The sequence below is a fragment of the Sceloporus undulatus genome, chromosome 4, assembly GCF_019175285.1.
Source record: "Sceloporus undulatus isolate JIND9_A2432 ecotype Alabama chromosome 4, SceUnd_v1.1, whole genome shotgun sequence".
In the NCBI taxonomy this organism is placed as follows: Eukaryota; Metazoa; Chordata; class Lepidosauria; order Squamata; family Phrynosomatidae; genus Sceloporus; species Sceloporus undulatus.
Genome location: NC_056525.1, coordinates 103,126,111 through 103,136,685, shown reverse-complemented (window position 1 = coordinate 103,136,685; position 10,575 = coordinate 103,126,111).

Below are 10,575 nucleotides of genomic sequence, written 5' to 3'. Positions count from 1 at the left end.
ATATTTTGGACTTGGTTGGCTTGACTTAAGAATTGCTCCAGAAGTTCACACTAGAACTAGAATGGCATAGCCATCTTCTTAGTCAATGTTTCTATGCACACCAAAGACACAGAAGGGAAAGGGAAGGGTGTTCTGTCCCTTGGGCCCATCTGACCTACATGCATGTAGTAGAAGTTGAAAAGGAGCCAGATCCATGTTCAATAAATGCATTTTGTTTGTGATCACAAGCAAATGGAGATGCAAGTGTTGGACAGTCTCCCTGTCTCTTTTTCCACCATACATGTGGACAGATCTTGAGAACAGGGATCAATCTAGTGACTTCCCATAGTCAATAGGGTTGAGAACTTTGGGTAGTTCCCTTAAACCTCAGACTAAAAGCCAGAGTGTATTCACTGTGCCCTGATGTGGAAGCCACCAGACCCCATTGATGAAAATCAAAAGCACTTCATGACTCCTTCCTCTCTCTCTACCACTATGCTGAACCCTGAATTTCTCTCTGCATACTTAACAAATTAGTTATCTTGTACTGTTCAATTATGGTGTCATCCTGCAATTATTTTTAAGGAGTATCACATTCTCTCTAGATGTTAATATCTGCTGTTTTCAATGCCTATGCTTCTGCCTTTTTTATGTATTCATTTCGTGACAGGCACCTAGCATTTGCCAACTGCAAATATGGGTTATTTCCATTTTTTAAAATAAAGTTGGAGAAAATAACATCACTTATCCAACAAGAGTTGGCAAAAATGAATAGTAATGAGTTAATTACCATTGCCAGCTGCCTGCAAAAAGGGTGGAGGAGAAAGAGGTGGAGGAGGTCCTGTAGGCAGAGGCCTTCTGCCTTTCTGCCTGCTAAAAAAGAAAAAAGGGAGATCTCCATTCTAGGAAACATAAAACAAAACTTTGTGTATGCGCACGTGCATTTTGTTTAGACATATATTACCTAGCACCTTTATATGGCCCACAGCAGTCTCTCCCCGGCTTTTAAATTCTCCGTATCCAGCCAAATCTCTCTCTCCTTTCATATTTATAACACATTTTACTAACTCTAAAAAGGTGAAAAACAATCACCCGGAGGAATAGACGCTTGTTGAGTTATACCGCCCTCACTATGGGGGAAAAAAGGACCATCTGCAACTTTTAAATAATGTCTGAATCCTATTTAGAATTTCCAGCCCTTTGGATATCAAGCCTTGTGTTTGTCTGCCTGATTGATTCACTTTTTAATGAAGTGAGAAAGCTTGAACACTCAAACCTGAAATTTGTACCTCCCAACCTCTCTCTTCATATCCCTCTGCAGGAGCTGACTGATTATATTTCAGGTTATTACAGGATTAATACATCTGGCCTAAAATATCTCCCCCCCCCAAACTTCATCAATAAAAGTTGTACACTAGTCTTGCCCCTGCTATTTCAATTTCACACCGGCTCCCCTCGCTTTACCTGTAAAGCTTTGGTACCGTATCAGTTCTTCATAACTGCCAACCGTGCTGATGCTAAAACCTCCTCATGTCAAGGCCTTGCATAAGCTTATAGTACTTAAGAGCACATCTTAAGCTTTTGCTATGTACCACATCAGCATACTCAGTTGGCAGCCCAAGTGTCATTTTATTGAAAATAATGAAATAAGATAATCCACAAAAGCCACTTAAACGAGAGCAAAGCTCGGATGCCTTCCTCTGAATTCACAACACAGGATTTCATTTTATTTTTTTAGCTATTAACAGCCATTAACAGCTTGATATTAGACATGTTTACTCAGAAGTAAGTCTTCCCAAAGAAAGGCCCATGTGATGCAGGACCTGGAAAGAAAAGAAAGTCCATTTTGTAGCCCACATGCACGCTTTACCTGTTTAAGATATTCTTTTAAAAAAACACCATTAAAATGATTTATCCCAGTGAATGCTTATAATTGTTTCCAAAAAAATCTCTTCCATGCAAGCTGCCACCGTCTCTACACTGTACAGGAAAGTTATGCACTTGTTTATAACTGTGCATCAATTCTTCAATATATTTCGCTTTGGAACAAGATACATATAAAATTCTTACTGAGCTTAATGTTGCAGCAAATAACACAGATATAGTAAGCATGCAGGATTTATCGCTTGCTGTAATGTCGTATCACATATTCTAAATATATATAGGCTGAGTGATATATACACACTCACGTGCAGACCAAATGAAAATATATTTAGTCTACGAAGTGATAGATTGTGTTTGCTTTAATTATTCTACCCGGCAAGCACAGCCTGGATCAAATAGTGCTTGGTGGCAGTACTGCCGTAACAACACACACCTCTGTTTTAGACACTGCTCGTGTTGTCTCTTCTTTACTTCTTCTTGCTGTAGTTGGTTAGAAACACACAAATCAGCTGAGAATTTACAACTGAAAGAATCAATGTGGTTCACCTGCACATTCCTCCATCCAGGCATTGACTAGACTGAGACCGCAAGATCTGTGTGGCCATACCAAATTTATTATATATGCCACAGCATCTACTTTTCCTCCCTGGTTCTCCTGTCAGCATCCTCACCTCTGTTCTCACTAACCCTGAAACATGTCTACTTGTTTTACACTTGGAAGCACTATCAATGGTGAAATCCTTGCTTCAGTGCTAGAAATCCTCCTGGCAATCTGCAACTTTGCCATGAATCCTTCTACCAATGCTCCAGCACTGGTATTGTTTTAGGGCTGGTATCAACATTATTTAGACCACACACATTGTATTTACTCTTTAATAACAGCCTTGAACATGGTTTCAGCAAGGGCTGGGAATACCAGTATGCCAGCTGTGCCCATTCCTGGAGATGTCAGCTCTCACCAGAGTGACACAAACTTTTGTTACATTCCCTTTGGATTACTGTAATATGTGGGGCTGCCTTTAAAGAATGCTCTGACATAGCAGCTGGTCCAAAATGCTGCAGCCAACTGTTGACTGGACCTGGTTACAAGGACTGTGCAAGCTCTGCTGGCTTCTGGTCTTATTTTTAGGGCACAATTAAAAGTTTTGATAATAACCTTTAAACCTATATACTGTGCTGTACAACTATTCTCCCATATTAAGCTTCTCAGGTTTTAAGATCTACAAGATAATAACCTGTAAACCTATATACAACTATTTTCCTACATAAGGCTTTTCGGGATATAAGATCTCTTTATTACCTTTAGAAGTACAAACACAAGAGAGGGCCTTCTTAGTGGCTACTCCCAGACTATAAAACTCTCTTCCAAAGTAGCTTAGTTTACCCTCCTCTTTGTTGTCCTGCAAGCAAAGATCTTCCTATTCAGGCAACCCTTCAGCAACTAACTGCTTGTGGATGTGTGAGCTTTTTAAAAATACTTTACTGTGTTATCAGTGAGGTGTTTTAAAATTGTTTTAACTGGTGTTTCAGTACTGTAACTAATTTAATTACTATTTTAATATGTTAAATTCATTGTGTTTTTATTGGGCCCTTTTTAATTATGTTGGAAGCAGCCTTACACTGCAATAGTGGGAGAAAGTTAGACTATGGATAAAATAAAAATAAGTAAATTGTTGTGGTTGTTAGATTATGTAATCTCCACATTAAATTATTCATGCCACAGGAACATTAGCATTATTAAAAACTGGGGAGGAACAAAATGAAAAAGTGACATCTTAGGGAACAATATGTTCATGTTATGTTGATAGCAGCTCCTACAGTAATTTGTAGTTTGATCAGGTGGCCTGTCTCTGAATTTCAGACCCAGAGTTCTCAGTCAGAGAATTCGAAGTACCTCTCAAAGCTGCAGATCCCAGAATTACATATTATGGAGCGAAAGCAGTTGTTATATTTGTGTGATGTGGATCCACCTATGAAAATATAGAAGATTATAACCACAGTTGAGACTGTTGTTGAACAAATGTCTCTCCTCCCCTGACCCTCCCCCAAATGGCATCCTTTTGCTCCAGCAGTGCATTGGCTGCTGATTTGCCACCATTGAAATTGGCCAAGCAATACAGTTTTCTTGGAGATTTTTCTCTGCCAGACTATACCAAAGACACAAAGCACAAGATTTTTCTCTATTCTTTTGGCAGAAGAGAAGGCAGAAGATTAGTGTGTCCAGAGACCAAGTCATAACCCCAGATGAGGTCTGCAATAACCATGTACAGCTCTCTCAAGTGTCCTTGTATTTACTCAATCTCAAAAGTGCTCTAGCATTGCTCTCTCTTTACCAAATCCTGCCTCTTTTTGTGCCCTGACATCTGGCGACACTTTTCACAGATGACTCCGGAACCCCAAAAGAGGTGTCCAAGCAACCTTTTGCATTAGACTATGGTCTTAATAGCAAGAAAATTATGTTCAGTGCCTAGTATAAAAGACATGGCATTTTCCTCCTCTTCAAGCATAGCTGAGGGTGTGGTTACAATACTACATTTTTAATAAAACCATCAAGCAACATTCAGCAACTGAGCTACTAGTTTTCAACATCTTTTTGTGTCATGGCAATTAAACAGAAAATGATGCAGGGGGAGATAATCAGCTCTCCTTCCTGTTTGGATGCAATTAAAGGTATGATCTGTTTCATTTAAATACCCCTGCGAATACTCTCCTTAAAGCAACAAATATGAATAGTAGTTCATTTGCAAGGATATTTTTTCCCCAAGCCTTCAGAAGCAGCAGATGAAGCAAGAATTATAATGCAGCAAGATGCTACATGCACAAATGACTAGTTAGTTCTGTCCCACTACACTCAGACAATCTGCTCCTTTGTTGTTGTTATTTGTTGTCAAGTTGACTTCAACTTATGGCAGTCCCTTGAATGATTGACTTCCAAGATCCCTGGTCATCTCCTTCCCTGCCCAGCTCTTGCCACAGTTTCCTTGATTGAATCAATCCACGTGTAATGCATTCTTCCTCTTTTCCTACTGCCTTCCACTTTACCAAGCATTATCATATTTCCCAGTAAGTCACATCATCTCATGATATCTCATGAATCTTCTCCTGCAGGGTCAGAAAAGGATTAGATCTTTAAAAAAAAATTATGCAACTCAAGAGGGAACCTAGTTAAAATAACCTGAGACCTTTTTGTTCTTCACTAGTAAACCGCCCACCATTGTTTTCTGTAATCACAGACCTGGACAGCTTCATCATATTCAAGGGTGATAAATGGGCCTGATACCTGTTTGGGGGTCTTTGCTACTGTGAAGTTTTAATATTTTTATAGCTGAGTGAGAACACACGCACACACTTTTTCCTTTTCTAATTTCTTGGGTGAAATCCAGACTTTATACACTGAATGCTATTGGCCACAATGCAGTGACTGAAATACCAAGAAAATAGTCATAGTGCTTGTCAGTTTCTCATGTCAGAACAGCTTGCTCTTTGCATTCTGCAGCCAACAATGAGAACCAGCTGTGCACGTGCTGCTTTGGATCGGAGCCATGGCCAGCCCTGAGCTGGGGATTTCTACCTTGATGTAGACAGTAAAATTTGCAGGAAGCGGTTTAAAAGCTACATGCCACAAGAAAGTACAGTGGGCCCTTGTTATCTGCTGAGGATTGGTACCAATCCCCCCATGGATACCAAAATCCATGGATGCTCAACTCCCATTATATACAGTGTGGTAGTGAAATGGTAATAAAATGGCAAAATCAATGTTTGCTTTTAGGAATGTTTATATTTTTGGAATATTTTCAAGCTGTGGATGGTTGAATCCATGGATAAAAATCCATGGATATGGAGGGCCGACTGTAGCAGTGATAATCAGGGGCTAGAGCAATGTGATCATCTCAAAGTGTGCCTATATCACTTCTTTTCAGAATACTTCCAACACAAGTGTCCAGTGAAATTCTGAAGGCTGGTAACTGCAACAGCTGCAGAGGTTAATTTATGCTCCAACAGTCACCACCAGGTTCCATAGGCCATACATGCCATACTGATGTATCCCCAGCAATTCCCTGTATCATTTTGGCCCCAAAGCCCATTATGTGGGGAGAGCATTGCTCAGTTTTGAGGATCTAAGCAAACTATTGCATTTTAAAGTGATTTTGTGGTAATTTGGGCTATTTGGGGACATTTTTCTCCCAAAAGAAACATGAAAAAATCAGGGTTAGGGAAAACCTGGGGTATTTTGGAGTGCCTGGGGCTGCAAAAAATAAAAAGTCAGGGCCTCAAGTTTTTATTCATTTATTTACCTATTTAATGTATATTCCATCTTTCTCCCAACACAGGAGAATTGGTGTTGCATTTTCCTCATCCCTTAACTGGTACTTCAATCTAGTTAGAGAAATTTAATAGTGCTAACCATTGGTCTAGGCCAGCCTTTCTACCCTGTAGAAAAGCTGGAAATAATTTTCAGGCTTCAGGGAAATTGTGCATAAATTATATCTACACCTCAAAAAATTGGGCAGGGGTGGGGTCAAATCACAATTTCTTGCAGTACTTCCAGTGATTTCTTGCAAAACTCTGGGGTTCCAGGCAAACCTGGTTGAGAAACCCTGAATCAGACAGCCTTGCCATTTAAGGCCTGGTCTTCCCCTGTTCCTCTTCTGCTGCCTTACACCCTTCTCTTCTTTTGTTGGTGGAAATATTGTACTTTTTCCACTGTGTGAGTTTGCACATATCTACACATGCTCACTTCAGTGGGACTCATCCCTTTCATTAGAACTGCACCCTAAGCATGGCTTATTTTACTTTCCATTTTGGTCTCCTCCTCCAGACTGAGCCACTTTCTTCTGCTCCCAGGACCACAAAGATAGCACTTCGGGATCTCTTTACTACTTCTTGTACATCCACTAGACTTGTGTTTAGTTATCCCCAAGTCCCATCAGTCCAATTAAATCGCTGTACCAAAGAGGATTTTGTTCCTCTAATGCTTCTGTTTATTTTGTAAATCACTTTGTCACCTTTCTGTGACTCTATTCACTAAGCCTGTGCCCTGAAATTCATTAAAATTTTGCACAACAAAATGATAACCGTAATTATCCAGACAACCTGTGCGACCCAAATTACTTGATGCATTAAAGCAATACTAGATGCTATCAAAGGTTGCCCACAAATCTTGCCCTTAAAGTTTGTGTGAAGGAGAGTTTGTGGACACACATAAGAGAGAACAAAGAGAGAGAGATAGCACACTTCATATTAAATATGTTTGCAAATGAATGGTATGTCTTGCATTAGAAAGAAACATTAGAATATTTAACATGGCTTTTAAATATATGTATGTATTTGCATTTTCTGTTGCTTTTGTGTCCATCCTGCTGTGAGCAGAAAAGCACTACATATGGACTGGCAGCTATAGTACATTACTATATATCCAATGACACCTATTTTCATTTTCTTACCACTCAGATTCCAATTCTGAGGTTAGTTGCAGCATGGTATCTTTAGCTTCTGAAATACTTGTACGTTTTAGAGGTAGAAATTCTGAAAAAAGGTTTTTTCCCCATTGCATACCCAAGGCACAAGGAAAGTGAAATATCACTAAGATTCCATCATGCAGAAGCTATTGTTGTTTCAGTCTGCTCTAGGAACTGTAATTTATATTAATTGTTCTAAATCAAGTAGACAATTGTTATTAGGGAATGACAGTATGTTTAGGCACACTTCAATGGTTTGGACAACATCTTTCCTAGCAGTACATAATCTGGTGTGGAAAACCCATGGCCTTTGCAGATATTGCTGAACATCAACACTCATCATCCTTGACCTGTGGTCATGTTGTCTAGAGATGATGGGAACTGAGATCCAACACTTAGAGTGCCATGGATTTCCAGTCCATGGCCTCTCAGTATTCATTACCACTGAGTGTACCACCTAGGAAGCTCAGCAACATCTGGAGGACTGCACAGTTCCCACTCTTGACCCAATGATTTTAACCTCCTTTCCATTACAGTTCTACCTACCACTGTAATCCTCTTGCCTGGAAGGAAATTCCTTTGAGTGGAATTTACTGGTGGCACAGTGTGCTAAGGATTCAGGTGTATGTCTATAGATTTCTATAGCTCACACTAGAAGAATACAAGAATACTTTACGCTAACAAAAAATATGCATTTTATATATATATATATAATATGAAAGGTTTTCAGAACAATGTTGTAGATCAGCTCTGTTCTAGTCTTCTATTTAAAGGAGAAAACAAAAAGAGTGTTCTTCACAAAACTGTAGCAAGTCAGGACCTGTAGCACATTACTGGCATCAGGGCCCACAGCTTGCAGTCCATTTTTACAGCCGTTCTAAAGTCAAAAGCATTCTCTCTAGAAGGCATGCCCATCCTTGGCCGAGTCAAGCAAAGCAACCTCCCCCCACCCCCACTGTCACCCAAACATGGTAATAACTTTATGCACTGCAGGTTGAACTTGCAAAAAATCAGCCCAGACTTGTCTTACTCTTTGTATGTTAGCAATGAGATCACTGTGTTTCACTGAGAGCTCAAATTTTTTAACTTGACAAAAGACATAGGTGAATGTGTCATGGTTTTACTGTTTTGCAGAGCTCAGATTCTGCAAAGATAACAAGAGCTGTTCAGTGCTTGCCTACGCTCTGAACGTGTGTTAATCTAAAATGGCTGCTCGGTAATACTTTAATTGCAGTTTCATGGCAACAAATTGCCACTTAGCTGTAATAAATTTTCTCGTGGCTTAGTCGGACTAACAATGAAGGCATGCACCTGAAAGAAAAGAAGACAACAGGAATCCAGAACTTTATGTTCTACAATGTCAAGGCATGGGGGGAGTAAACAACAATGCCAAGCCAAAATAATTTTACACCAAAATGTTTGACATTAATACATAGATGCCACAATCTCACTTTTCATCTTTATGAGAATATTATCCACAATACATCTTTCAAGCACCATAGAATTGCATAGTTTTGAGATCATTTTAAAACAATGTAGATGACCAATATGAGCTCATCTGATGGCAATCAACTCTTTGTAGCTTCGAAATAGTAGCACTGTTCACCTGATCACTAAACATAAATCAACAATGCTAATGTATATGACCGAAGCCTCATAGTAAAAGTTAAAATTCTGAAGCAGAGGTGGAGAACCTTTCTCTGTCATTGGTCACTAATCCAAAGAAATGTAAACAATGGCGGATGGAGCTGGACCAAAGTCACTTGAGTTTGCAGGATTGTGTAGTTCTCTGTGCTACCCTGTTTCAGTCCTGCAGTATCCCTCTCCCATGGAAATTAAGCCAACAGTCATGTTTTCCATGAGTCACGTTTCCCTGTTCCATATCCCCAAGGATATGTTGCTGTTACAGTCTCCTTTTATATTTTATAAGATACTGACAGAACTACTGAAAGAGAATTTGCAAAGGCCAGGGAAAGACAAGACAGTCTGCCATGGCATACAGAATTTGATTCGGGAAAAGCTTGAATCGTCCAGTGGCCAATAGAATATCTCAGTCTGGTTGCTGGAAAACTAAAGAAACATTACCTGTTAAGAAAGCAGTCCATTTTTTTGCAAAATTGGTTCATAAAAGAGTAATAATACAAACATGACCACTGTATTTATTCAAGGGGCTAATTTCATACTAGGTAAATAGCCTTTTCAATGTTTGTAAAGCTGCAACCATTTTTTGAAAATTGAAAAGCTGCTACATAATGACAAAATATTTGAAAGCCTATGCCTGTGTAAAGGCACACTATATGCAACATGGATTCTTTGTGCATAAAGAACCACTAATATAGAGAAGAGGTTCCTCCCTACCACTCCCCAGAATTTAAGGTGGGGGTAGTGGTCAGGACGACCATCATCTTAAATAGTTCATCACATAAGAACAAACCTCTCCAGTGCTCCTCCCAAACCCACACACACTTCATCACCATTATAACCCATTTTTATTGTTTGATATGCCTCCAGTTTCAAGAATGTTTTATCCCAGGCAAAAATACTAGTTAAATATGTCCCGTTGTATATTCATAACTCCATCAGTCCTCCTTCAGTTTAGCACATCAAAGCAAAAGCTTCATCACTTGCATGTGGATTATGCTAACATGAGTGACATTTGTAATCTTATAGGTCTGCAACTTAAGAAATGCTTTTAAGCTTGCAATTAAATAGGTAGCTGTGCTTTAAGAACCAGTCATATAATAGTTTATTTAAAGTCTTTAATGAACTTCAGCTTCTTCATCGCTAAATGCCACACTATATTACTTACTGAAAATTATTAGCCATCATCTTAGTACTTCTAGGTTATATTAGACAACTGTAAACCTGGCACGTACAGCTTTAACAGCAGCAGGATGAGTGCTTATATACGGAAAGAATGAATTTTAAAAGGATGTCTACAACAGTACTAAGACATAAGCTTTACATTTCTGTGCCTCAGACGATCTCCTCAAAGGAATTCAGACAGCATAATTCAGAGAATTCTAATGGCTTAAACATTTTAGTGGAACACAGTTAAGGTTCACCTCTGAAACCATCTGAATTTGCGTGTTATTGCTTGTTCCTTAATTTGCCTATACAGAAAGTTTAGCAATACTTAGGTTTGTTTTTTTTAAATAGCCTTTCACAGGTAAGCAACACACTGACATACTCATAACATCTTTAGCTTATGAATGCACTCAGTTTTGCTGGACATAAAGAAGCTTCTGACTCA